The sequence below is a fragment of the Oncorhynchus masou genome, chromosome 31 (assembly GCF_036934945.1).
Source record: "Oncorhynchus masou masou isolate Uvic2021 chromosome 31, UVic_Omas_1.1, whole genome shotgun sequence".
In the NCBI taxonomy this organism is placed as follows: domain Eukaryota; kingdom Metazoa; phylum Chordata; class Actinopteri; order Salmoniformes; family Salmonidae; genus Oncorhynchus; species Oncorhynchus masou.
The window spans coordinates 89,003,371-89,028,173 of record NC_088242.1 but is presented as its reverse complement, the minus strand read 5'-3'; the positions used below and the strand labels follow the sequence as shown (position 1 = coordinate 89,028,173).

At 44.1% G+C, this 24,803-nt stretch overlaps 1 long non-coding RNA gene across 1 annotated transcript; it reads right to left on the bottom strand.

The window, feature by feature from the left end:
• Window positions 1–14,810: 14,810 nt before the first annotated feature.
• Window positions 14,811–16,723, bottom strand: LOC135525329 (uncharacterized). The gene is made up of 3 exons (XR_010453122.1): window positions 16,444–16,723; window positions 15,131–15,314; window positions 14,811–15,027 (listed from the first exon to the last, which is right to left on the bottom strand). It is a non-coding gene; the product is annotated as an uncharacterized LOC135525329 (long non-coding RNA).
• Window positions 16,724–24,803: the final 8,080 nt, after the last annotated feature.

Genomic DNA, 24,803 nt, shown 5'->3' with positions numbered 1-24,803 from the left:
ATAAATAAAATCATGAAGCCCCATAAATTTCATTGACCTATAAAAGCCCAGACTTTTATGGGTCCAGGCCAGGGTGACAGTACTTCACTAACCTGTCTCGCTCCATCTGCATTTGCAACATTTAAAGGACCACCTCATTCAACTGATCACCAAGCCCTGATGTGTTAGTCCTGGGCAGAACAACAACTCTTTTCTGGACTTGCTTTGATGATTCATTTCAGCTTAGGAAGTATACTATGCCTATGATAAATAATGCTATTATTTTAAATGTTTTATATTATACAATACAATTAGGACACCCTCAGTCTCAGCAGGAGTTGTCTCAATAGTTTAAATATGAATGCACAGTACCTGTAGACTCTCAACATGACTGTGTTCTCATCCAGCAGAGGACTGCCATTATGGACCTACTTCACCTCATCGTGCAGGAACTGACAATCAAACACCTACAATGTAATCAGACACAACACTGTCAATGTTATACAGTCAACTTTACACCATCAACATTATACCATCAACGGTACACCCTCAACATTATACTAAGAGCGTCTGCTAAATGACTTAAATGTAAAATGTAAATGTATACCATCAACGTTACACCATCAACATTATACCATCAACATTACACCATCAACGTTACACCATCAACATTTTTACATCAACGGTACACCATCAACATTATACCATCAACATTACACCATCAACATTATACCATCAACGGTACACCATTAACATTACACCATCAACATTACACCATCAACGTTACACCATGAACGTTACTCCATCAGCGGTATACCATCAATGTTACACCATCAACAGTACACCATCAACATTATACCATCAACATTACACCATCAACATTATACCATCAACATTACGCCATCAACGTTACACCATTAACATTACACCATCAACATTATACCATCAACATTACACCATCAACGGTACACCATCAACGTTACACCATCAACATTATACCATCAACATTACAACATTAATGGTACACCATCAACATTACACCATTAACATTACACCATCAACATTACACCATCAACATTACACCATTAACATTACACCATCAACATTACACCATCAACATTATACCATCAATGTTACTCCATCAATGTTACACCATCAACATTACACCATTAACATTACACCATCAACATTACACCATTAACATTATACCATCAATGTTACTCCCTCAACATTACACCATCAACATTACACCATTAACATTACACCATCAACATTATACCATCAATGTTACTCCCTCAACATTACACCATCAACATTACACCATTAACATTACATCATTAACATTACACCATCAACATTACACCATTAACATTACACCATTAACATTACACCATCAACATTACACCATCGCACACTACATTGTTACACTACACATAACCAAACTGCAACACAATCAGACACAACTCTGTTACACTACACGTGACCAGACAGTGCAATGACACAAAACACTTACACTCACAATCATACAGTAGGACACACTGTTACAATACATATTCCAACATACTGTGTTGAATGTACACTGTTATAGCACATGAAATCAAATCAAATGTTATTTCTCACATCCGCCAAATACAACAGATGTAGACCTTACTGTGAAATGCTTTACGAGCCCTTAACCAACAATGCAGAGTTTTTAAAAAGTATGTAAGAAAAATGTGCTAAATAAACTTCAGGAAAAATAGTAACACAGTAAAATAATGGCCACTTTGCTTTTGCTTTGTTTAGATTTGTCATAATTGAAAAGCCAGACTATTGTCACGCCCTGGCCATAGAGAGGCTTTTATTCTCTATTTTGGTTAGGCCAGGGTGTGACTAGGGTGGGCGTTCTATGTTCCTTTTTCTATGTTTTTGTATTTCTTTGTTTTTGGCCGGGTATGGTTCTCAATCAGGGACAGCTGTCTGTCGTTGTCTCTGATTGAGAACCATACTTAGATAGCTCTTGCCCACATGGGTTTTGTGGGTAGTTGCTTTCTGTTTTGTACCTGATGGAGCTGTTTTGGTTGTGCTTTTTGTTACTTTGTATTTAGTGTTCAGTTCTATTTAATAAACGATGAACACGTCCTGCGCTTTGGTCCTCCCCTTCTTCCACCAACGGCTGTTACAACTAGAGTAGATCCTCTTCCCTGAAGAGTGAGTTTCCCCACTCTGAGTGACTGGCTCGTTGAGAACCACCTCCACCATGGTCTGGTCGACGTCGATTCCAGGTGGTGAATGTCAGAATGGAGTACTCGGATGAACACACAACTTCCATTTGGTGACAATGTATACATAATGGCTGCACTGCTGGGCCCATCTTTCTGCCTGTTCTGGCTTGATCGTGATGTCCTCATACCACAATGAAGATAAAGCTCAATTGAAGGAGAGTCTGCTTGGTAGGTACAATTATTATTTTCTTGATAATTTACATAATTTAATTGTTTTCAGACCTTGTTTTGGCTGAGGCACGGAAAGTCACCATTATGGAGAGCAGTAGTGGAGATGAACCACCTGCCAAAACTGACTGTTCTCTGGCTACCGTAACCAGATCAGCAAGAAGAAAGGAGACAGTCGTCTGTCAGAGTAGAGATTATTCGTTACGTTCAAGTATCTTCTGATGTTGATTGATGGATGTTGGGAGACTCCATGCAAAAGACTTTCCAAGGCTCAAGCAGGTAGCAATGACAGTGTTGGCTGTGCCTGCCACCAGTGCCCCAGTGGAGTGTTTAGTCAGGGAGGCCTCATGCGCCCTCATCGTGCCAGGCTCAGTGCAAGAACGCTGACACTTCGTCTTTCGGAAATGTAACCTGTCTGCAACATGTCTGTCTTAGGGCACAGGATGTAATTTGCTATTTGTTATGGGAAATTGTATTTCTGGTTTTAAGTGTCTAGGTCAGTAAGTATATTTTAGGGATAAAGGTCATTACGTTTGAGATATATATATATATATAACACACACACACACGGTGCCTTGCGAAAGTATTCGGCACCCTTGAACTTTGAGACCTTTTGCCACATTTCAGGCTTCAAACATAAAGATATGAAACTGTATTTTTTTGTGAAGAATCAACAACAAGTGGGACACAATCATGAAGTGGAACGACATTTATTGGATATTTCAAACTGTTGTAACAAATCAAAAACTGAAAAATTGGGCGTGCAAAGTTATTCAGCCCCCTTAAGTTAATACTTTGTTACGCCACCTTTTGCTGCGATTACAGCTGTAAGTCGCTTGGGGTATGTCTCTATCAGTTTTACACATCGAGAGACTGACATTTTTTCCCATTCCTCCTTGCAAAACAGCTTGAGCTCAGTGAGGTTGGATGGAGAGCATTTGTGAACAGCAGTTTGTGGTTATCTTTTATTCTACACACACATATATGTATATGTATATGTATATATATATATATATATGTATATATATGTATATATATGTATATATATGTATGTATGTGTGTGTATATATATATATGTATGTATAATATATATACAAAATTATGTGGCTGAAATAGCAGAATACACTAATTTGAAGGTGTGTTCACATACTTTTGTAGATATTCTATATGTGTATTTGACATTGTCGCGGAGGGGAGGCATTGCCAGAAATGATGCTATAGCTGGTCACTTGATGAATTCTGACTTGTACCCTTTGAGTTGTGATTTTGGGAGTGAAGTGGCACAACATTGGCCCTATGCCCACTTGGCCCTCCAGGGGCCTGTCATAGCTCGGGCCACCACTTCTCCTCCACTTGAAGTTAATTTTGCTTCGCTATTGACCCATGATGAAATTATGTGTCTGTGCCCCGATAAAGCTAGTTTATAGGGGCATGAAGTTTGGTAGAAAATATTTTCCATGCTCTAACGCTAACAAATGTTCAGGGAATCATACGTACACAGGACCATGGGTGGCACAGGACCACGGGTGGTACAGGACCACGGGTGGTACAGGACCACGGGTGGTACAGGACCACGGGTGGCACAGGACCATGGGTGGAGTAGGACCATGGGTGGAGTAGGACCATGGGTGGCACAGGACCGTGGGTGGTACAGGACCGTGGGTGGTACAGGACCGTGGGTGGTACAGGACCACGGGTGGCACAGGACCACGGGTGGCACAGGACCACGGGTGGCACAGGACCACGGGTGGCACAGGACCATGGGTGGAGTAGGAACGTGGGTGGTACAGGACCATGGGTGGAGTAGGACTATGGGTGGCACAGGACCACGGGTGGTACAGGACCGTGGGTGGAGTAGGACCGTGGGTGGCACAGGACCGTGGGTGGCACAGGACCATGGGTGGAGTAGGACCGTGGGTGGCACAGGACCGTGGGTGGAGTAGGACCATGGGTGGCACAGGACCACGGGTGGTACAGGACCGTGGGTGGAGTAGGACCGTGGGTGGCACAGGACTGTGGGTGGCACAGGACCATGGGTGGAGTAGGACCGTGGGTGGCACAGGACCGTGGGTGGAGTAGGACCGTGGGTGGCACAGGACCGTGGGTGGAGTAGGACCGTGGGTGGCACAGGACCATGGGTGGAGTAGGACCACGGGTGGTACAGGACCGTGGGTGGCACAGGACCGTGGGTGGCACAGGACCATGGGTGGAGTAGGACCATGGGTGGTACAGGACCACGGGTGGTACAGGACCACGGGTGGCACAGGACCACGGGTGGCACAGGACCACGGGTGGCACAGGACCACGGGTGGAGTAGGACCATGGGTGGTACAGGACCACGGGTGGCACAGGACCACGGGTGGCACAGGACCACGGGTGGCACAGGACCATGGGTGGAGTAGGACTATGGGTGGCACAGGAAGACCCCACCCATGGATAGAAGGTTCTATCTTCCTTCATCAGCTCCCTCCACTCACACGGTTAACAAAAATCTAAGTTCCTGTATTGGGAAGCGGTGATCAAGTTGTTGAGTTGGAATAGAAAGAATAGACAATACACTCAGTATGTCGGAATAGACTCCATTTGTTGGATTGGGCTCCATTTGTCGAGGGCATTGAGAACATTTGTCAGATGATAAGGGCCATGGCGGTCAATTGTTTTTATATTGTTAATCGATCAGTTTTCAATGTCTGTAGTTAGCGAGGCCAATGCTGGTCACCAGTGGAAGTTAATCAGCAAAATAAGACAGTTAAAAGCTGTCACAGCAACTTAAACTGTTATAACTGACACCTGATCCCTCGTTCCTGGTCATCAGAAGATGGAGAATTGGAGAAATGGATCTGAGGGAAAAGTCACCCCGTCTGGCACCCACCACATAGTAACCTATGGCCCCAGGTATCAGGTAAGGCTGGATGGAGGGATGGACAAGGAAAAGAAGGGGGCATCTTCTCCTGGGGAATCGTTGGACAGGATGGTTGACCTTCACTAGTGGCGGTGGAGGCGGGATGGAGGGAGAACGAGTTGATCCTCTGATTATGCAAATGAGGAGGGCTTTGATGCAAAGTGCCCCGGACTGGTCAACAATGTTTCACGAGTCGTGAAAGGGCAAGGCTCCCTGGGAGAAATGAGGCACATGAGCTGAATGGAGAGATGAACAGGCATGTCGGGGAGATGAGTGAGAGCAGAGGAAGAAGGGACGAAGGGAGAGAGGGACATAAGTCCCTCAGGTCCTAATAAGCTGGACCGGTGACTCCTCCAGCATAATAAATGATCATATTTCCACGTAATTAGCTTGTTTTTCCACTTGAAATGAGTGAGCGGGTTGACGATGCATTCAGTGCCGTGGGGGCGGGCCTATCCTGTCTCCCTTTCTACGATGACCACTAACCTCCCCCTTCTCGCATGATCGCTCCTTCTCCCCATTTTCCTTCCAGCACACCCCTCATATCCACCCTTTATGATCATATCCTGTGCTATGCTCTCAGTCCTCTGTATGAGATGATAGGGAGATGAGAGGGGGTTTTGGTAAGGCGAGAGGATTCCATTTTACATTTTTTAAATCTTTGGTCTGCCGCCCTAGGATTTGTGCGGGGAGACGAGCAGATGATTGGTGGCACTGTGGCTCTCTGTCAGATCCCTGAGGAGCCTCAGGGGCGCACACTGCCTCCACACTGGGCTCCTGGGTCTTGCATCACAGACCTGTTAGTGTTATTATTTTTTCAAATGTTTTTTAAAATCTGGTATTTTTTATGATTATGAAGATAACAACACAGACTGAACAGGTAGAGGGCAAAACACACACAGATCCCCTATCAAATCAAACCCACCCCAACCCCACCATGCTCTAACAAAACACACACGGGTCCCCTACCAAATCAAACCCCCCCCCCCCAACCCCCCCATGCTCTAACAAAACACACACGGGTCCCCTACCAAATCAATCCCCCCCAACCCCCCTCATGCTCTAACAAAACACACACGGGTCCCCTACCAAATCAAACCCACCCCAACTCCCCCATGCTCTAAAAAAACACACGGGTCCCCTACCAAATCAAACCCACCCCAACCCTCCCCCCATGCTCTAACAAAACACACAAGTCCCCTACCAAATCAAACCCTCCCCAACATGCTCTAACAGAGCCCCAACCCAAAACCAGACTTAATGTTTTATTTATCTAACCTTTGTTTAACTAGGCAAGTCCTTTAAGAACAAGTTATTATTTTATAATGACGGCCTACCGAGGAACAGTGAGTTAACTGCCTTGTTCAGGGGTAGAATGACAGATTTTTACCTTGTCAACTCAGAGGATTCGATCCAGTAACCTTTCGGTTATTGGCCCAACACTCTAACCACTAGGATACCTGCCGCCCCACTTAAAACAGCCATGATATACAATGAGTAATATAATCATATAGTAAAAATAATATTATATTTGATTCGATTTTGTGTTGGTTTATGGAGTAGTGAAATTAGCTGGATCCATGTCTTCTACAAAGGATAGGAAAGGTTGTCAGATATTATAAAATGTAATTGCAGATCCCCTAACGGAGGAGCGTATTTTCTCTAGCTTGAGATGTTGCATAACTTCCTTTATTCAATGGTTAAAAGGAGGAAGAAACCAATCCTTCCACTTAAATAGTAGAAGACGTCTAGCTAGAAGAGTAGTACATGCCAGTATGTTGCCCATATAACTGTTTAGAGGGGGCCCCTGTGGTGCCACTCCATAGAACTGTTTAGAGGGGGCCCCTGTGGTGCCACTCCATAGAACTGTTTAGAGGGGGCTCCTGTGGTGCCACTCCATAGAACTGTTTAGAGGGGGCTCCTGTGGTGCCACTCCATAGAACTGTTTAGAGGGGGCCCCTGTGGTGCCACTCCATAGAACTGTTTAGAGGGGGCTCCTGTGGTGCCACTCCATAGAACTGTTTAGAGGGGGCTCCTGTGGTGCCACTCCATAGAACTGTTTAGAGGGGGCCCCTGTGGTGCCACTCCATAGAACTGTTTAGAGGGGGCTCCTGTGGTGCCACTCCATAGAACTGTTTAGAGGGGGCTCCTGTGGTGCCACTCCATAGAACTGTTTAGAGGGGTGGTGCCACTCCATAGAACTGTTTAGAGGGGTGGTGCCACTCCATAGAACTGTTTAGAGGGGGCTCCTGTGGTGCCACTCCATAGAACTGTTTAGAGGGGGCTCCTGTGGTGCCACTCCATAGAACTGTTTAGAGGGGTGGTGCCACTCCATAGAACTGTTTAGAGGGGGCTCCTGTGGTGCCACTCCATAGAACTGTTTAGAGGGGGCCCCTGTGGTGCCACTCCATAGAACTGTTTAGAGGGGGCTCCTGTGGTGCCACTCCATAGAACTGTTTAGAGGGGGCTCCTGTGGTGCCACTCCATAGAACTGTTTAGAGGGGTGGTGCCACTCCATAGAACTGTTTAGAGGGGTGGTGCCACTCTGAATGATGCAATAAAGGCAGAAGTTTATATAGGTCTCTTCAGAATCTTAGAAAACATCTCAAAAATTGATACCAGAAATCTGTCAATTTCTGGCATGTCCAAAACATGTGCAATAAAGTAACAGGAAGGAGCCTGCTTACGTCAATCACAGGTGGAATATATTTCTGGTCTGATCTTGGATAATCAATTTCTGGTCTAATCTTGGTATCAGGTATGAAGGGAAGACCCAGATGCAGACAACGTTGAATAACAATGGTTTAATAATCCAATAGGGGCAGGCAATAGACAGGTCAATAGAGGCAGGGGTCATGCAGACAACGTTGAATAACAATGGTTTAATAATCCAATAGGGGCAGGCAATAGACAGGTCAATAGAGGCAGGGGTCAGTAAACCAGAGGTGGAGCAAAGGCACAGGTCGGCAGGCAGGCTCAGGGTCAGGCAGAGTGAACAGGCAGACGGGCTTAGGGTCAGGCAGAGTGAACAGGCAGACGGGCTCAGGGTCAGGCAGAGTGAACAGGCAGACGGGCTCAGGGTCAGGCAGAGTGAACAGGCAGACGGGCTCAGAGTCAGGACAGGCAAGGGTCAAAACCAGGAGGGCGAGAAAAAGAGAGACTGGGAAAAGCAGGAGCTGAGACATAAAAACGCTGGTAAGCTTGACAAACAAGATGAACTGGCACAGACAAACAGAGACCACAGGTATAAATATACAGGGGAAGATGGGCGATACCTGGAAGGGGTGGAGACAATCACAAAGACAGGTGAAACAGATAAGGGTGTGACACTTGGATAATCTATTTCTGGTGTAATCTTGGATAATTGAGTTCTGGTGTAATCTTGGATAATGTTTCCTTTGAGACCTGTTTATGCTTTGAATCATAAACTATCAACACATTCTATAAAGAGCGGTTTCAATATGTCTCCTTATTGCTGAGGGCCAGCACCCTCTGGTACTGCATATGATGCAGTATTAACCCTAATTGCTCCTTTAAGTCACTTTGGATAAGAGCGTCTGCTAATTGAGGCCAAAGATCTGGGGAACTCTTTTTTTCTTTCAAATTAAATTTAAAAAAATGCATAAGATTGAGATGCTCCAATTAAACATGAGAATCGATCTAAATGAAATAATATTGCATGACTAATACTATAACCAGTTCCTCACTATTGTACATGGTTTCAGCTGTTCATCTGTCATCAGGACTACTGGTAAGATCAATCATTAGATGCCATTACTGGCCAATGTTATTAGGAACCAATGCTTCACAGTAACACATTTACCCTCACAGTCAAGACGACACATGACATCTCCTTGCAAAGCGGTTATCATGACGGGCCTGTGCGTTGGGCTTTGGCCTAGTGTGACACGGCTGTTCAGCAGGCAGGCGGACTGACCAGCAGCTACGGCTGGGCGTCGTCTCCTCCGCAGTTCAGTCAAGCAGGAGCAGCAGTAGCTTTGCGTTAGGAACACAGGCTGGAGTGGACTTGGCCACTGTCCTGGCTTTATGCTTCATCACATACTGTCCACAGGGTTCTAAGCTGCCATGACACAGTTGAGATTCTCTCTCTGATGTGAATTTCAAAGACTGTATTAATGGGCATAGCCTGACTGGTTGAGGGGATATTATACACTGAGATAAAGGTCCACTACATAGCAGTCAATGTCAGACTGTTTAGGAATCAACAATTTATTGAGCATAGAATTAGGAATAGAAAATACTAAAATGGTAATTAACCTTCTTACGATGGGATAAAGATCTGCCATTTTGGCCAGGGAGTTGATCAAGCATGGTTTGCCAGTGCTGTGATATAGAGTACCACAGTATGAGTCATACTACCCATAAAACCTAGCGGTCAAACCATTGAAAGGGTTCCAATTGTTTTTTCCACCAAAATGTTTTCCCAAATGGGATTTTAGAAAGACTTATAATGTCTGTGTTTCGTGTAGACTTACCCTGACATGACGTTTTGATAGCCGTGTAAATCTCTCTAGGACAAGGTGACTTTTATCAATATATTCACCTGTATTTACCCCCAAAAATGAAACGCTAATTAGCTGCATCATACAAATGCCATGATGATCTGGACGAGACTGCCGAATCAAGGCAAAGGTAAGAATCTCTGGATTAACTATCTAATGTTAGCTACATTTAGACCTGTTGTAAATGCAAAGTACTGATATTGTATCATATCACAGCACTCACAGATTTCCAAAAAACAACAACTTTCAAAGAAAATAAAAACTGTTTACATATATTTATACAGAAAATAGATAAATAAACTGTATATATAATTATTTTACAATATTTAACGTTGACAATAATTCTATTACACAATTTCTGATACATCACATGCCTTACCAATATGGCTGCCATTATCACCCACATTCTGGATCTTTGAGGGTTTATGACATAGCCCCTCTAGTAATTTAATAGGATCTCCATGGGATTAAGCAAAAACTGAATATGAAATGCCTGAACACGTTTAGTGTAGAATAAAAAGGAAGTTTGAATGAGGTAGAGACACGTCCTTCCATTTCCAGTATTTACACAATACTTGGACAGCGGCTCCACCTCAGCAGCAGCAGGCTGGGTCTGGTCTCAGTAGAGATCATCTTGGCCGGTTGGCCCAGACAGGGACAGCATGGCAGGGCTCCAGTGCTCTGGCCGTAGCCCAGTTGGTGTTGAATCACAGTGAGCGGTCAGCCTGCCGCAGCCCTTCCTCGCTTTTCACAGCCAGCTAACATCACACATACAGGGGGATAGTCCAGGGAGTGGTGCTGCCTCCCTCCATCCATCTCTCTCCAGTGTGCCCCACTGTGCAGGTGTGTAACCATGAACCAGGGACAGTGGCTGCTGGTGGCCCTAAATCGTGGCGAGGGGAGGAGGGCCAGGATAGGGGAAGGGGCTGGGGATGAGGGGAGGGTGGTGGTGGTGGTGGGTCAGGGAGACCTGCCAAGACCATGAGCACAGATTGTGTGGGACAGCCAAGGCTGGGGCCTGCCAAACACTGGGTGAACAAGTCTCTCTCCAGACACGCCGAATCTCTGTCACCAATGTGCTACTGTTGTTCGTGTTTGTGTTAGTGTGTGTGTTGTATAATGCTGATGTGTTGTAGGTTGTACAAATAGAAATGGTGACAGAACCTTGAGAAGTGCCTCAGCAAGCACATGACAGTAGCTATACAATAACCATCTTGGCCGACCGAAATGTGATCACTTTAAGTACTAATAGTGGAGGTTAAACTATTGGACAAATTAAACAAACAACTCAATGTCTATATGTATTACCATATATTGGGTTGAAAGTACTGCTGTAGCACAGGAATACACATGGGGCACCGATGGGATGTAATTATTAAAGCAGTTTATTACACTTATGAGCTATGCATATTGTACAGTTGTGTCTATTATTTTTCATTGTATTACGATGCTGTTCCAGAGGAAACAGAGAAGGAGGTCAACTTCGGTTAGATTCTGAAATGGTGATGCTACTGTTCATAGCACAAGGTGATGTAAGCAGCCACTGGGATAAAGAACCCTGGTGTCATGGCATCGTGATAGGGTCTTTTTTTCGATTTTGGTTAGTCTTTTTGCAAGTCAGAAGTGTCCTTATACTGTAGTATCTCCCAACACAGTCCACAGCTGTGCCTTACTCTCCATGCTCTGGGGACAGTTGGGAACCCAAGAGCAAGGGATTCTAGGTAGGCAAAAAGAGGAACCTGGTTGGGAGATGGTATTGCCATGGGAAGATTGCTTAAAGGAGGGACAGCCACACATCCACCTACCTCTAACAAGCTCCAAGTCAAATGGGTGGGGAAAGACAAACAACCAAAGAGCACATTAACTTCGCTAAACTGGAAGAGGGAATGAACAAAAAAAGCATAATAATTAAAGAAAATGTTTAAAAAAAAATGTGTACATATGCAAATGAGTTTGGAAATGTCAAATATGCATACATTTTCGTTGACCCCGTTGCATTCCTCCCAGCGAAGCCTGGCTGCACCGATGACAGCTCAGCCATTGTCCAGACACCCTGCTTTACATATCACAGTGGCCTCCCATCACCGCGGGTTACCCACGCCGCCCATCAGCGCCTGTCGTCACGGAAACAGAGAAGGATGCAGAGTGACAGTCCCGCGAATGACTGACTGACTGACTGGGCACGAAGGGAGAGAGGATGAGAGGGACATAAGGATAGGAGGAGGAGAGACAGAGGAACGGGGATATGCTCAGGGCTTAGCTAAACTAGAGAATATACAAACATTTAATTTATGCTAATGTATTCATTCATTTAATCAATTAGTTGCTGACTATTAATCAAATACTGTATGAGTGTGACCTGGAGCTGTGGTTGTTTGTCGGTTTCTTTGTCATGTGTACGTCTAGTCTGGCTTCTGATGAGAGGTTGAACTCACGCTTTGATGTCAGTGAAGGGGAAGAAAGTGACAAGATATTGTCAAATCAAATATTTTAGATATTGAGAGTGACAGTGGAGGCTACTTCTGTAGAGTAAACAGAGGATGTATCAAGGCTATCATGTGGGGTGCAACTGAAAGGCTTGAAACAAAAATAATGACTGATAACAGGTCATATAAATGTTTTAATGACTGGATTTTTAAAAAATCAACATTTTAATTCACATATAGGCTACTTGAAAATATACCTTATGCTTATCTACGTATTGAAACCATGCTAGGTGGGGGAAATGTGCTATTTTAGCAAATTATTAATCCATACGCATTAAAAAGAGTTACGAGATGTTCTTTGATCGATAAAGCTTTTGAATTTGTCAGGTACTGATGAAAGGCTGTCTGTTTTCAAGACCTGCAGTGAACTGTTGGTTTCCCCCTGCTGGTGAGAATATAGAAAGCAAGAACATTTCTCCAGCTTCAACAAAAGAGAATTTGTAGATTTTTTTTCTGTATATATATTTCTATATATATAAAGTACCAGTCAAAAGTTTTAGAACATCTACTCATTCAAGGGTTTTTCTTTATTTTTTTTACTATTTTCTACATTGTAGAATAATAGTAACGACATCAAAACTATGAAATAACATATGGAATCCTGTAGTAACCAAAAAAGTGTTAAACAAAACAACATTTTTGCATTGATGACAGCTTTTACTGTACATCTGAATGTTTACTAAAAACTATATAGAATATTATATAGAAATAAACAGAAAACTGATCTGTGAATCATTTTAAAAATATCACGTTGAATGTTGGTATCTCATTAAATAAGATGAGCTGATCCTGTCAGATGGCAGTTGTTCAAGCACAAATGTAACATCATTAAACTATTTGGGGGGGATCAAATTCAGTGTGATCGGGTATGATGTATATATATATATATATCCCATTTAGCAGACGCTTTTGTCCAAAGCGACTTACAAGTCGGCTGGGGCCACTACTTTTACATATGGGTGGTCCTAGCGGGAAACGAACCCACGACGCTTGGCGTTGCAAGCGCCATGCTCTACCGACTGAGCCACACAGGACCCCTGTGATGATTAACTTTGGTGAGATGGGACAAAAAGCAAAATCAAGTAAATCTAGTAATTGTGACGATAAATGATCTACATCAGAGTTAGAGGGTTAAAACGTTTCTGGACTTATTTAATAAAATCTAAATGACAAATGCTGTGGAAACATCGTCCCTTCTCATACACTTTAAAGTACTTACTTGGGGGGAAGGGGGGGGGGGCTTTCCTGTTAAATGAAGGGTATATGTGTGTGTGTGTGTGTGTGTGTGTGTGTGTGTGGTGTGTGTATATATTTATGTACAGTACCAGTCCAGACACACCTCATTCAAGGGGTTTTCTTTATTTTTTACTATTTTCTAATAGTGAAGACATCGAAACTATGAAATAACACATATGGAATCATGTAGTAACCAAAAAGTGTTAAACAAATATATTTTAGATTTTATATTCTTCAAAGTAACCACCCTTTGCGTTGATGACAGCTTTAAACACTCTTGGTATACTTTCAACCAGCTTCACCTGGAATGCTTTTCCAACTGTCTTGAAAGAGTTCTCACATATACTGAGCACTTGTTTGCTGCTTTTCCTTCACTCTGCGGTCCAACTCATCTCAAACCATCTCAATTGAGTTGAGGTCGGGTGATTGTGGAGACCAGGTCATCTGATGCAGGACTCCATCACTCTCCTTCTTGGTCAATAGCCTTTACACAGCCTGGAGGTGTGTTGGGTCATTGTCCTGTTGAAAAATAAATTATAGTCCCACTAAGCACAAACCAGATGGGATGACGGATCCCTGCAGAATGTTGTGATATCCATGCTGTTTAAGTGTGCCTTGAATTCTAAATAAATCACAGACAGTGTCACCAGCAAAGCACCCCCAAACCAACCCACCTCCATGCTTCACGGTGGGAACTAGACATGTGGAGATCATCCGTTCTCCTCCTCTGCGTCTCACAAAGACACGTCAGTTGGAACCAAAAATCTCAAATTTGGACTCATCAGATCAAAGGACAGATTACTACCGGCCTAATGTCCATTGCTTGTGTTTCGTGGCAAATCTCTTCTTCTTATTGGTGTTCTTTAGTAGTGGTTTATTTGCAGCAATTCAACCTTGAAGGCCTAATTCACACAGTCTCCTCTGAACTTTAAAATGTGTCTGTTACTTGAATAAAGCATTTATCTGGGCTGCAATTTCTGAGGCTGGTAACTCTAATGAACTTATTCTCTGCAGCAGAGGTAACTCTGGGTCTTCCTTTCCTGTGGCGGTCTTTATGAGAGCCAGTTTCATCATGACGCTTGATGGTTTTTGCGACTGCACTTGAAGAAACTTTAAAACTTCTTGAAATGTTCTGCATTGACTGACCTTCATGTCTTAAAGTAATGATGGACAGTCGTTTCTCGTTGTTTATTTGAGCTGTTCTTGCCATAATATGGAATTGGTATTTTACCAAATAGGGCTTTCTTCTGTATACCACTCCTTGTCACGTTCTTTCAAAATCGAACCCAGAAGCAGACAAGGAGAGTAGGAAGAAGGTGAGTATTTATTTACAAGTGAATGGGTAGATATATCCAGGTGGCGTAGCGGGAAGCGGTGGTGAGTTGATGGGAGTAAATAGGTGGATCCAATGGGGTAGCGGAATTCTCCGACGACCAGGCTGGAATGGGGTAAATGATCCGGGTGAGTAACTGAAGACAGAACAAACGGAGGTAAGTTTAAGGCAAGCAATACGTAAAAAAACAACAAAACAAATTCTATCCAACTTGAGGCTGATACTATGGCACGACATACTGTTCATGGCTAACGATCCGGCAAGGACTGGATGTCAGGTCCGGGCTTATGAAGAGGAGAGATGATGATCAGGACCAGGTGTGCAGATTACTGATGGGATACAGGTGCGGGTGAACATCGATCTCCCAACAAGCTAATTCGCCCGGCAACCAGACAGGGTGCGTTCCAGGACACCGGAAACACACTCCAGGACAGAAACACAGGCAAACACAGACTCAGGAAGCGGGATTCGTGACACTCCTACCTTGTCACAACACAACTATTTACACAAGAAACACAAGAAATTCCACAAATCAACTTTTAACAAGGAACACCTGTTAATTGAAATGCATCCCAGGTGACTACCTCATGAAGCTGGTTGAGAAAAGGCCAAGAGTGTGCAAAGCTGTCATCAAGGCAAAGGGTGGCTGCTTTGAAGAATCTAAACCATAAAATATATTTAGATTTGTTTAACACTTATATTCCATATGTGTTAATTCATTGTTTTGGGGTCTTCACTATTATTCTATTGTACCGCCATTAGAAACACTCGTGTTTTTTTAATGGCGGTACAATTTTCTAATGATCATTTAGATTCACAATAGTGTGCTCAGTGTGCTCCAGAGTGGTGCAGCAGTCTAAGGCACTGTTCTCTTAGTGATAGAGGCGTCACCACATACCCTGGTTCGATCCCGGGCTGTATCACAACCTGCCGTGATTGGGAGTCCCATAGGGTGGTGCACAATTGACCCAGCGTTGTCGTTAGGGGAACGTTTGGCCCAGGGTAGGCCATCATTGTAAAATAAGAATTTGTTCTTAACTGACTTGCCGAGTTGAATAAAAAATAAATAAAACTATACTGCTACCCTACCACAATAGACCAATGACATTATTCATTACTGTTACCCATGAGCCTTTGCTCTTCTCTCTGGTGTGGCCACGAGGTTGGGTGGAGGAAGTGAAGACTGCAAAGGTAATTGTTTCTGACTGCTGCTGCTCTCACCTGGGGCTCAACATATTGAGCATTTAGAGAGACTAGGACATCCATTATGAATACATGAAACTTAACAGGGAGAGATGTGGCCGAAGACGCAGGTCAGCTTGTCAGTTGAATGGCAGGTTATTTTAAAGGACCAAACACCTTTATTTATTTCATCATTGCTCTATTTTTGTGACGACTGTATATGGATATTTAAAGCACGAGCGTATAAATTCTAACACACACACACACACACACACAATCAAACACACACACACACACGCACACACACACACGCACACACACACACACGCACAGACACACACACAGAGAGAGAGAGAGCAGTGTCCTGTACCTGGCAGTGAATTGTAAGGAGAGCCCAGGAGGGCCTGACAGGCAGTGGGAGCTGGCGCCTGAATGGTGGATTGGAAGCTGAGGAGGATTCAGAGCTGTTGGCTCCAGTTGAAGACCTGGCTGTGAGCAGGGGAGGACAGAGACCAGATCTCACTGCTCAAACACAGCCCCTCTCAGCCAGCCACACTCACACACACACACACACACACACACACACACACACACACACACACACACACACACACACACACACACACACACACACACACACACACACACACACACACACACACGCACACACACACACACGCACACACACTGCCAGCCTGGCCACACTCACTTTGAAAGCCATTATGTTTGTTGTGTTACTTCAACGTTAAAAAAATGGAACAGGAGGGGGGTTTTAGGGGGGCATATGCCTGTCCCCACCCACCTCCAGCAAATGTCCCCCCACACAGGCAAGGAGCTAAGCTGACACAAGCTGGGCAGGTTCCCCCCTGTCATATGGCACTTTCACACAAAGCACATGTTTTTCTGAGGGAGTAACAGTGACAACAACTTCCCAGCCAAAGACAATCGTCACGTCTTGAGTGGCGTTCAGAGCGCCCACCGCCGCCCGCAATGTCATCTGGGTTTGACATGATGCGCAGGGGGGTCCCCTTTCACTGCAACCAGTGCTCACATTCACATCAGTGCCCATATAATATGATACCCACTGGGATCATTATGGATAAAAGCCAGTGTGACATTTTCTGTCATCTACGATGTCAAAATGGCCAACATTTCATTACCTTCATATCAATCATTGCATCAACCAATGAGAAAGTTTGAGCCTGTAGATAAAAACGTGTACATAGATGTATGTAATAATGGTATGGTGTCCTGTTATTGACCCCCAGACATCATATGGAAGTGTTAATTTTTGTAATATGAAATATCAGCCTTTTTTAATTACTTGAGCCGAGGACATCATAATTTAATAATTCAAAAGGTCTGATAAATATCTGATGACACACACGTGTGTTTTACTATCCTTTTGGGGACCAAACAATTGATTTCCATTCAAAATCCTATTTTCCTTAACTCCTGACCCTAACCCTTAACCTAACCCTAAAATAGCCCTTTTCCTTGCGGGGACTGGCAAAATGTCCCCGCTTGTCCTAATTGTCCTTGTTTTTCTATCCTTTTAAGGAAGTCTCACAAGGATACACACAGAGAGAGAGAGAGAGAGAGAGAGAGAGAGAGAGAGAGAGAGACCCCAGGAAGAGTAGCTGCTGAATGTGGGATCCTCATAAACTAAACACCCCCAGTAATCAAACCCTTAAGTGGACACATTCAGTCCTCTAATCTCAGTCTACCTGTCTATCTATTCTGTCCATCCATCTATCCATATGTCTTTCTTTTCCTCGGTCCAGACGCTTCACCAGATTGCCAGGCCCCTCTCTCTGTCACACATCAGGACCCAGTCTGCTGCCTACTCCCCCAAGGATGGACCAACACCTGCTGTTAGCAGTCACTGCCCCCCCCCCCCTTTGCCCCTCATCCTCCCTTGCCCCTCATCCCACACTCCCTTGCACTGTCTGTGAGCCACATAGCTCCAGGGTGAGCCACCTTGGGAGGGAGAGGTGACACGGGAGAGAACCCCAGACCCTCACCCCCTTATTCAGCTCAACTGGCTCAAGGTTCATTGCCTGTAGACCTCATTGTTCCATCCATATGGTTGTGTCGCTTGCTCCCCCCCATTTTTTAGTCATGGTGGAATTATGGGCAGCCTGACCTGACCTGCATGCAGCTGGGTGAAAGAGGTGAAATCGACCAATGGAAAGAGAAAGGAGAAGAATAAACACAGCATGTGGTGAAGTCTCAGCCGTGCACAGCAGTCCCCTCACTGACTGATGTGACATACAGTATTATGGCGTAGTAGGGCACCCATTACATGGGCTAAAGTAAAAAGTAAAGGCATGTTGGTTTAGTTCTAACTAACCTGGGTCAGATACTTTTTAGAGTAAATATCTATTAAAGCAGCAAATCAGCAGTTGAAACAATAACAAAGTGAAGTCCCCGCCCCTGTTTTGGTAAAAAGCTGATGAATGGGGCTGGAGAAATGTAACCACTAAAATTCATAGACAGAGCTGGATGATATCAAAATTATAGTTTTAACCATGTTTTGAGGCTATATAGTTTACATTGACTTTGTTTACAAACATTGGAATGAAAGAAGTTTATATTTTGGGGTTCTGATGGGGTACAAATCAAATCAAATGTTCAAATCAAGACAAACTGATTTGGTTTGTGCCCCATCAGAACCACAAAATATAAACTTCTTTCACTCCAATGTTGGAATCACAGTTAAACTAAGCTCATGAGGCTTTTACAAGTTATTCTGAACAAAAATATTAAAGGCAACATGTAAAGTGTTGGTCCCATGTCTCATGAGCTGAAATAAAAGATCTCCGAAATGTTCCATTCACACAAAATGCTTATTTCACTCAAGTTTTCTGCACACATTTGCTTACATCCCTGTTAGTGAGCATTTCTCATTCTCCAGTAAATCTAATGTTAATTTCTTAACCATAAGCCGCCTCCATCGTCGTTTTAGAGAATTAGTTAGCACATCCAGCCGGCCTCACAACCGCAAACCATGAAACCAAACCAGCCCAGGACCTCCACAACTGGCTTCTTGACCTGCGGGATTGTCTGAGACCAGCCATCCGGATATCTGATAAAACTGGGTTTGCACAACCAAAGAATTTCTGCACAAATTGTCAGAAACCATCTCAAGGAAGCTCATCTGCGTGCTCGTTGTCCTCACCAGGGTCTTGACCTGAATGCAGTTCGACATCGTAACTGATTCAGTGGGCAAATGCTCACCTTTGTTGGCCACTGGCACACTGGAGAAGTGTGCTCTTCATGGATGAATCTCGGTTTCAATTGTACTGGGCAGATGACAGACAGCGTCGTGTGGGCGAGCGGGTTGCTGATGTCAACATTGTGAACAGAGTGCCTCATGGTGGCGGTAGGGTTATGGTATGGGTAGACATAAGCTACGGACAAAGAACACAATTGCATTTTATCGATGGCAATTTGACTGCACAGAGATACCATGACGAGATACTGAGGCCCATTGTCACACCATTCATCCGCCACCATCCCCTCATGTTTCAGCATGATAATGCACAGCCTCATGTCGCAAGGATCTGTATCCTTGCATCCTCAGACATTTCACCCATGAAGCATGTCTGGGATGCTCTGGATCGACGTGTACGATAGAGTGTTCCAGTTCCCGCCAATATTCAGCAACTTTGCACAGGCATTGAAGAGGAGTGGGACCACATTCCACAGGCCACAAGCAACAGCCTGATCAACTATTTTTGTTTTGGGTGGGTGACCAACAGATGCATATCTGTATTCCCAGTCATGTGAAATCCATAGATTAGGGCCTAGTTAATGGATTTAAGTTGACTGATTTCCTTATATGAACTATAACCCTTTAATATTTTTTACTTGAGTTTATTTGGTAAATATTTTCTTAACACTTCTTGAACTGGTTGGTTAAGGGCTTGTAAGTAAGCATTTCACGGTAAGGTCTACACTTGTATTCGGCGCATGTGACAAATAAAGTTGGATTTGATTTGAACTTTGAAATTGTTGAATATTGCATTTATATTTTTGTTCAGTGTATATTCTTCAAGAATCAATGGGTACATATAATGAATTTATAAGTCAAAAAATGGATGTAGCAACTGCAGATGGACCCTTTAAGGTTTATATAAGTGTTGTACTAAGCCTAATTTACCTATTGGTTCTATAGAATGGAAGAAAAAATGCCTGCCCTAATTCTTGGATTCTTGTGTCCTTTTTAAATTAGAAGAGACAAGTGAGAGAATCATCTGTCTAAATGAGAGCATTGATCTATGAATTGCCGGGAGGAAGGAAAATTGACGCTAATCATTATTATTCCTGTAATAATTCATGCTCATATTGCTGTCACAGAATCAATTTCAGGACGTGAGGTATACCTCAACCAATATTACCCTCACAGTGTGTGTGTCAAAGACAATTATGGAATGATAGAATTTTGGCTTGGGCTTCGTTAGGGGCGGGTCCTGTTTAGAGCTGGTGTCCAATGTGGATCTGTCAATCAAATGAAGCCCCTATGGAAGCATGACTAAATGCAGGTTTTGTGGTCCAAGTCTAGCCCAGCAGGGAAGGGTGGTCAAGGACACAACATTGGGGCCCACACATCTTCATTGTACCAGCTTAGATACTTCTGCATCACTAACTCTCATGCCATCCATCTCTGATCGTTTCTGCGACAAAATTCAAAAGCGGAAGAAAATGTTTATCCATTTTTTGACAGGCACTCCACTTTAAGTTCATTTTAATGTTAATGTTAGCTACAACCTGGGTCAGTCTCTTCCAGAATTGAAATCTATTCTGGAAAAAAAACCTTGCTGAGCATATCTGAACTTAAATTCTCTCCTCTGTCCAGATCCACAGTTTCTCACGAGTGCAGGAGTCTTGGATGTGTGTTTATGTGCACACAGAAGCAATATGACCAGACAGACACTTTCTACCAAATAAGGAGAACTCAGACCTCTCTGCTTCCATTCAGGGCTTAGTGGCTGGAAGTGAGACACAAGAACACAAGTGCAGCTACAACCTTACTAAAGTCAATTGTAAAATACCCACCAACTCTGTAAAGGCGTCAGCACGCTTCAATTCGGCTGTCGGCCAGGTGAACCGAACGAGTGTTCTCGCATACTCCCTTAAAAGACCTTCACTTGAAAAAAAGAGAAAAAAAAGAGGCAATAGTACTGTTTGTCCATTTTGTGACGCCGTAGCCAGTATACTCTTCCTTAAAATAGTCACAGTTTATCTAAGATAATTAAAGAAATCTGTCATTCATTTTGACATTTTTGCCGAGGAGATCTTAGTCGTAAAATTTTACATCGAACTAAGATGTTTGGAACAGTATTTCTCAATGACTAAATGTGCATGAAAACGAGTCGTCTCTCGTTGAATGACAACAAAGACTTTATTTAAGAATCCCTACTGTTGACCAATCACAGATGAAGGGGCGTAGACTTCGGCTCCAGAACTTCGGCTGGCCTCGAGAAATATGTAGTGTGCCTAAACAGCCCAAAAAACATTACTAAAGTCCAAAACTAACAAAAAAGTCACAATGTTTCAATAATATGTGCACAAACTCATCCGAAAGGTTTCGGCTGGGAAGCATGTGGACACCTTAAGTCAGCTCTGAAAATGATTTAATCCGTCTCGACGTCACATTATTTGAAAGTATTATTGATATGATGTACAGGTAACTGCCTGTAAAGGAAACACTTCAGTTAATAAGGGATACAAAGTATATTTGTCTCTGTGTGTCTCAGTTACCAGAACTCAACCCATTTGAACACTTCTGGGAGATTCTGGAGCGGCGCCTGAGACAGCGTTTTCCACCACCATCAACAAAACAACAAATTAGGGAGTTTCTCGTGGAAGAATGGTATCGCATCCCTCCAATAGAGTTCCAGACACTTGTAGTATCTCTGCCAAGGCACATTGAAGCTGTTCTGCCTCGTGGTGGCCCAATGCCATCAAGACACTTCATGTTGGTGTTTCATTTATTTTGACAGATACCTGTATCTACTTTCTCTAATGTGGACAATGCAATACGAAGACATTTGCAACCAATGTACTGTAACCGGCTAGGGCGGCAAAATGCCTGACCCTTCTAATGCAGTAATGTATCCCAGGCTACATCCCAAATGGCACCCTATATAGTGCACTACTTTTGAACTGGGCCCATAGGGCTCTGGTCAAAAGTATTTTACCAGGCAAGTACAAATTCTTATTTTCATTGACAGCGGGTTAACTGCCTGTTCAACAGCAGAACAACAGATTTTGCACCTTGTCAGCTCGAGGGTTTGAACTTGCAACCTTTTGGTTATTAGTCCAATGCTCTAACCACTAGGCTACCCTGCCACCCCAAGTACTGCACTATGTAGAGTATAGGGTGCCCTTTGGGACACATGCAAGGAGTGTGATGGTGCTGCTGAGTGCTGATCCATGCTAATGTGGGAGCCAAACCCAGTAAAACCATATGGCAGAACCCTATGGCAGAACTCTGTGACAGAACCCTATGCATAACCCTATGGCAGAACTCTGCGGCAGAACTCTGCGGCAGAACCCTGCGGCAGAACCCTACGGCAGAACCCTACGGCAGAACCGGAGGGACAGCGCCAGTCTAAAGCCGGGATTAATAGAGCTAACTACTGCAGATCCACTTGACAGCGCTCGTTAATTATCTTGTTTAAACACTTATTACCCAGCATCTGTCAGTCTAAAGACGCACACACACACCCTCTCAGCAACAGGGGGGCACCGAGAACAAAAATACTTCCTCCTTTGTTAAAGCCAGTCCTCATTTATGTCTTTATAGCACTGCAACATCACATTACATGGTCTGGATTCAAGAGAACAATCATGAGTTACTGAATATCTTCTCAACTCTGTTATTTGACATTCCTAACTAGTTTTGAAAGTACTGAACTTATTTAAAGGTGTTGTCACAGAAGGAGAGGTGTGGATATGAAATGGACTGTTAAGGGAGGACAAGCGTGGGCTAATGGGCGTAATTAAAGGCACTTACTAATGACTGTGTCCTCAAGTGACACAGTGGAAGTCCCCAGCTTCATTAATAACTATTAATCTCTGGTGATCAGTGCTGTCGTCGCAGAGGAGGTCGGGAAAGCACCTACACAGGCTATTGTCACAGCAGTTAGCTACCCCCGGCCATATTGGAGTCCCCACTGAGCAAATGGTGCTATTCAAAGGTGATGAAGAATGACTCGAATGCACACTACCAACCCCGACAATATAACAGGATTGTGTTCTGTAGGGACCAAACTGAAGAAAACATACCGAAAGAAAGGAGGACTTTTGTTTCAGTCCCGTTGTTTCAAACCTTACATTTTCATTTCCGTTGCAAAACGTTTAAAAGTGTTTTTAATATAACTACATCTTATGCTAATCTACAATTACTTTAACTTGCACCTTTAATGTAGAGACTGACGTCATTTTATTGGACAATTGTTTTCTCCAAACGAGCACATTTCAGACAATGTTATTCCTTTTCATTTAATGTGACTATGAGATGTAGAGCAGCGTTGCTCTTGAACGTCACTGCAACCCGAGTCCCTGGTGTATCTTTCTGGAATGGACACATGATGCTCCATGTCAAGCACACGTCTCTGCCGCACCGCCCTGCCCACTGTAACACCGGTATGGTATCAATGCCTCATATAACATTTGGCATTCTGGCACTGTTTAAATGGGGTAAACAGAAACCTGTCTGGTGAGAGAGGATCTTAAGGATCAGATTTCAGGACGGGCTGGTACTGGCTCTCATTAGACCCTGGCTCTGGTCCTCCCTCCCTGGCTCTGGTCCTCCCACCCTGGCTCTGGTCCTCCCTCCCTGGCTCTGGTCCTCCCTCCCTGGCTCTGGTCCTCCCACCCTGGCTCTGGTCCTCCCTCCCTGGCTCTGGTCCTCCCTCCCTGGCTCTGGTCCTCCCACCCTGGCCTGGTCCAGCACCCACCACCCTCCACTCCACCACCTAGCCCTCTGCCCTCAGACCTGAGGGCCTCCAGGGGAAGACAGCCAGGCTCTGGGGCAACTCTCCAGGTCTCCTGGACTGAGCCAAGGTTTCTTTCAGTCCACTGACCCTGAAATGTACAATACGTAGCCAACAACCAGCACAAGAACATTCTAGTTTTTCCCTGTTGTGTTTTGTATCTGTGCTTTGGCTCTCTTCATTGTGTCAGCCCTATGCGATTCCTATTTTGTCTTATTGACATTCACATTGGGGGAAAAACAGTGGCATTAAGGAAATATTTGAATGACTTAGAACCGCAGGGAAACGAAAGATAAAACGAAGAGGTACAATATGTCGGCGGATCGAATTAAGCAGCCCAACTGAATCGGGCAAAAATAGCAGAAAGAGTTGCCAAACGAGCATTTAAAAAAATACATAATAATAAATGAGACAATGGTGGCCCTAACCAGGCAATATTAGAACTATTGCATCCTCTGGGTTTTGGATGTGAAAAGGTGTTTTGTTGAACAGTATCAGGACATGCAGAGGGTTCTGTAATTCCCTCTTGGGGGACGTCACCCTCTCCGGCTCCAGCAGGGCCAAGGTGACTGCCAGACTGCTCGGCTTGTCTGTTAATCTTCACTCACTGGAAAGGGAAGCGCACGGACGGACGGCGCTGCCAACACAGGGCAGGCTGCAGATGGCAACACTGCCACAATACATCTTCTGTTTCTTATTTTTGGGCACGCTCTCTGGTTTTGAC